Below are 6000 nucleotides of genomic sequence, written 5' to 3' on the forward strand. Positions count from 1 at the left end.
AAATCTATGTGAGATTAAGAAATTGATTGAAGAGTTTTCTAAGCATTCACGTGAATACCACAATCCTAGACATGATGGGGGCGAAGGGAATTGGGAGTGGCACTTCAGAAGATATGGCAGTTGTTTTAGCTATGCTAAATACAATGGACCGAAGAATGACCAAGATGGACTAATCCATACATGCTATTCGTGTGGGTTGTGAAAGATGAAATGGTCCACATTTGACTAAAGATTTCCATTTGGACGAGAACGGGAATAAGAAGGCTCAAGTATGATACTCAAGTGGAGACAAATACGATGAAGATTGGAGGAAGCCAAAGAAAGAGTGGTTGCCACATGATGAATATAAAAAGCAAAAAGAAGAAATATTTAGGCAAACTGGCCGAGGTTTTTTTATCGAAAAGAGGAACCGCCACCTGAAAAGAAGGTCGGTTTAGAGTCCATGCTAACTAGATTCATGGAGGCTTCGGAAAAATGACATGATGAGACCGATACGGTGATAAGAGACCAACAAATTCTCGTGAGGGACCAGCAAGCTTTGCTAAAGAATCATCAAGCATCAGTCCAAAACATCGAAGCTCAACTTCGACAATTAACTACGTTGGTTAATGAAAGACTCTCTCCAAAAATTCCCGACAAAAAGCCTCAACCACATGTCATGGTGATCGAAACTGAAGAAGATACTATCTCTGAGTTCCTAGAAGCCCTAGAAGTAGAGCCACATCAGCCCGGACCGTAGCCTAAGAAGTCAAAGATCGAAGAAAAAATTTATGCTGAATCTACAAGCTCACGACGTGAGCATATCAATCTCACGACATGGGGTGGGTATAATCAGAAATTTTTTGATGATGTTGAAACTTATCATCCTCCGCTACCATTTCCTTCTAAAGCTAAAATTCACCCACTGGAGCAAGAACATTTAAAGTTCATGAAGCAAGTGAATGATATTCCTATAAAAACTCCTTTTATTGAATCCTTGTCCCATGTTCCTGAATATGCTAACTTTTTGCAAGACTTACTCGATACTCGCCAACAATTAGGCAAGAATTCCAAGGTAATCCTTAGTGAGCAGAGTTCTAAAGTGATATTGGGTGAATTACCAAAGAAGATGGGAGACCCTGGACGCCTTACTCTCCTGTGTGAATTTGGAAATAACATGAAGACTTATGCTTTAGCCGATTATGGAGCAAGGATAAATTTAATGCCTTACTCGTTATATCAAAAGTTAAATCTTCTATATTTAAAGGCTACGAGAATGACGATTCACATGAATAATCATTCAGTGACTCATCCTTGAGGCATAGTTGAGGATATATTGGTCAAAATTGAGAAATATGTTTTTCCAATTGATTTTGTTGTTTTGGATTTAAAAGAAGATACCAATGTCCCAATAATTCTTGGTCACGCTTTACCGAACACTGCTCGAGCCTTGGTAGACATTCGTGAGTCTATGCTTACATTGAGAGTTGGAGATGAAGAAGTTACCTTTGGAGTGGAAGATGTATTTAAGAATAATTATGATCATGGTGAAGTATTCAATATAGATGAAGAAAATGAACTTGAAGAATTGGAAAAATTAATGGCATAGGAAATTCAGTCAATTCAACAAGTCAAACGTACAAAGCCAAGAGCATCCATTCCAACAGTTTTTGAAGTCTTTGCTTACAAAACTCCAACATCTTGGGTGAGTAAGGAAAGTGAAGAAGATGTAGTGTCGAGTGATGAAGAAGAGGTTACTTCAGAATTAAAACAACGAACTTTGGAAAAGAAGGTTAAACCTATGTCACTAAAGAGTGAAGAAAAGGCGGAATCTAAACTTGTGGTGAATAAGGGGTTAAAAAGAAAACTTGAAGAAGGTGATGATAAGGTTAAAAAAGAGAACTCTAAAAAGGATTATATTAGGAGCTCCCTGATGTATACCTCAGCTAATTTCTCTACACAGATACTCTCTTAGATCGAGATAAAATGTGCGCTCTTGGTCAAGAGATCCACGATGACCGATATCAAATCCACACCGCGCGTAGTCCGAGGCAACTTCTTAATTAATTCCATGGTAATCTCCTCCCATTTCCAAACACGAATATCCAACGGCTGCATCTTGTCGTGAGGTCACTGATGCTCAACCTTGACTTTCCTGCAAGTCAAGCACCTCTCCACGTACCAAGATACATCCCGCTTCATGCAGGACCACCAATAGTTAAGAAAAAGATCCCTACACATCTTCATCGCCCCGGGATGAATGAAGAATATCGATTTGTGCACCTCCTCCATCAGGCACTAACTCACACCACCCCAATATGGAACCCACATCTTTAATTGAGAGTCAATAAACCTTGACTATCATAGTCGAAGGAAGCCACCTGACCCACAATGCGCTCATTCTTACGGTGCTCCTCCCTCATAGCCTTGATCTGTGCCTCTCGAATCCACTCTAGAAGCGGAGTAATCATTTTCATCCTCTGAAAAATATCTCGGATCAGAGCCATGATCGATTTGCGGCTAAGATCATCAACCACCACATTGGCCTTTCCCTGGATGGTAAAGGATCTCACAATCATAATCCATCACCACATCCAACCACCGAAGCTGCCTCATATTCAGATTCGGTTGATCCATCAAGTACCTCAGGCTCTTTTGATCTGGGTAAATAGTATAGCGGACCCCATAGAGGTAATGTCGCCAAATCTTGAGGGCAAAAACCACAGCCCCCAGCTCCAAATCGTGCGTCAGATAGTTCGCCTCATTAGGCCTCAGCTGCCTCGAGGCATAAGACATAACACGACGCCTCTACATCAATATCGCGCCCAAACCCATGATAGACGTGTCACAGTAAAGTACAAGATCCTCAATGCCCTCTAGCAGGGTCAAAATCAGCGCCTCACATAATCTTTGTCTCAGGGTCTCAAACGCTGCCTGCTGCTCACGCCCACAACAAAAAGCGGCAGTCTTCTTCGTTAGTCGGGTCAGGTGAACCGCTATCTTGGAGAAATCCTGAATAAATCATCGGTAATATCTTGCCAAACCAGGGAAAATCAGAATCTCGGATGGAGACCTCAAAACTTCCCACCTCATCACGGCCTCCACCTTGGCCGGATCGATCAGAATACCATTATGGTTGACAAGGTACCCCAAAACTACACCTCGCGCAACCAGAACTCGCACTTGGAGAACTACGATTACAGCCTCTCCCTCCTCAGGGTCTCCAACACCTCTCTCAAGTGATCCTCGTGCTATTCCTAGGTCTTGGAATAAACTAGGATGTCGTCGATGAATACAATCATGGAACGATCCAACATCGGTCGAAACACGTGGTTCATGAGTTCCATGAAAGCGGCCGGAGTATTAGTGAGCCCGAAGGCCATCACCACGAACTCGTAATGACCATAACATGGTCGGAAGGCCATCTTCTACACATCGTCCTCTTTGAACCTCATATGATGATAACCCGAACGTAGATCAATCTTGGAAAACCAAGACACACCCTGAAGCTGGTCAAATAGGTCATAAATCCTCGGGAGTGCGTAACGGTTCTTTACCGTTAGCTTATTTCGCTCCTAATAGTCAATAGACATCCGATGCGATTCATCCTTTATTTTCACAAATAGGATCAGCACCCCATGGTCAGAGATACTCGGTCGGATGAATCCCTTGTCTAACAGCTCCTATAGCTGTGTAGACAACTCCTACATCTCTGGTGGAGTTAACCGATATGGTGCCTTGGCTATCAGAGCCGAACCAGGAACCAAGTCAATCTGGAACTCCACCTTTCTCTCTGGAGGCACCCCAGGAAAATCCTCCGGATACATATCCGTTAACTCTAGCACAATCGGTATATTATCAACTGAGCCCTACCCTGCTCCCGGGTATCCATAACATAGGTGGCGAACCCGAACCAACCCTGATGATGATAGTGTCTCGCCCTAGCGGCTGAGCATAGGACCAGACCGCGCTCAAAGCCCTCTCCATGAACCACTAACTCTCCCCCACTTAAGGTCCGAACACATACCATCTAGTGCTCACAATCAATCACCGGCCCATTGGGGCTCAACCAATCCATCCCCAATAAAATCCATAAAAATCACAAAGGAATGGGAAACAAATCGACCGGATACCGCTCGCTAAAAATCTCCGGAACACAGTCCCGATGTGTAACATCCATAAAAATCATAAGAAATTTAAAATTTTAAAATCAACCCAAATTGATAACTTGTTTACAAAGCATAGTTTTCAAAACATTTTCCAAACATCAGAGTCTCCAAAAATCATAAGTCATAAACAAGAGGATGTGTACGGTCACGCCTTCGCCTTCCCGCGGTCATCCAAAGTACCTGAAACCATAACCCAAAAATGTCACAACTAGCAATTTTGGTTTATAATTGTATGCATGCACCAACATTTTTTTATGTAACTTGATTGAAATAGACTATATTAAGCCAAGACAATCTTATTTGAATGCAATAATAAGAAAGATATGTGAGACAAACTTGCAACACGTAATGAAGTGTCATAATAAACCAAGAAGGACCAAAATTGTAATTTTGAGAGAAGCTAATTAGGTGTTCGGCCATGGTTTTCCCATGACCGAACACACCTTATAAAGTGTGATATGGGCCTTCTAATAACCGAACACATTCTAAGAAGCCTAACCAAAACCGATTTCTCTATATAGGAGAGTTTAAGGACCAAATTTCTAATATATATATATATATATATATATATATATATATATATATATATATATATATATATATATTAGGACCGAATTCTCCATATAATGGCCATATAGGACCGATTTCCTCATTTCCAAACTTTTAAAACCGATTTCTATTTAAATTGGGTTAAAATCGGTCATGCTTTGAATATTTAATATGTGTTCGGTCAATTCAAGGACTTTTCAGAATGAATATCATTTGTTTATTAGATCTCAGTACGTAAAAGTTGTCCTGGGAAACTAAAATCGGCCATACCTTGAATAAATTAATAGGTGTTCGGTCACAATTAAAGACTTTTCAGTGGGATAACAATTGTTTAATAGATTTATTGTACGTAAAAGGTGCATTGGAAACACAATTTGGCCTTACCTCTTATTATCCACCGAGTTTCCACACTATCCCCTCAAATATCCATCAAACATCCATGCCACTTCTGTATCTTATAACCCACGAATTGGGACTTATTCAAGTTATTTGCACTCTACTTCCCTTCCCTCATTCTCTGATACTCCAACATTAAACAGTTTCCAATTTTCTTCAAGAACAAGGTCTAAACTCTCAAATAACTCCATCATCCAAGTGATTCTTGCTTCTTGGTAAGTACTTCTACAAACTCCTTGTGTTCCTACACTCATTTGTGTTCATTTCATTCCATTTACACACAAAAATTTATTGTGTGACACTTCATAAGGTGTTAGAGACTTCAAGTGTTCTTCAAGAAAATTGGCTCAACAAACTCTACTCCACACTTCAAACCCTCTCAAAAAAACACCAAAGGTGAGCTTCATACCCCCATATTTTCAAGTTTTTCTATGTTTTAGGGGGGGGGGGGAGAGGATACAAGTCAAACTTTGTTTATTCCACAAATAACTATAAGTTTTCACCTTTATGTTAAGCATAAACTATTATTTGTGCAAGTTATGATATTTTCTAGTTTTGAGATAAATATGGTGATATGTATATATTTATCAGCAAAACTAACATGATCAAGGTTATAAAATCACAAGAAAAGCTAAGATATATAAACTACATGGCTTTTAGGAACCTTTATTGAAAGATAGTGTTACTAGTAAACTTTGGTACAATATAGTCATTTACAAATCTAGTAGGTTTAATACCCAAGTAATATGTTTTGATTTCATATTTTTCATGCTGGAACACACCTTTATATTTATATAAAAGGGTATATAAATTATTTCAAACCAACAAGATAATCTATAATCGGTATAGTTTGGAAGTCACGAACCACGTTTTTCATAGACACGATTAATCATCTAAAAGGTATAAC

This window comes from Lactuca virosa, chromosome 2 (assembly GCF_052849685.1).
Source record: "Lactuca virosa cultivar CGN04683 chromosome 2, Lactuca_virosa_CGN04683_v6, whole genome shotgun sequence".
Lineage (NCBI taxonomy): Eukaryota > Viridiplantae > Streptophyta > Magnoliopsida > Asterales > Asteraceae > Lactuca > Lactuca virosa.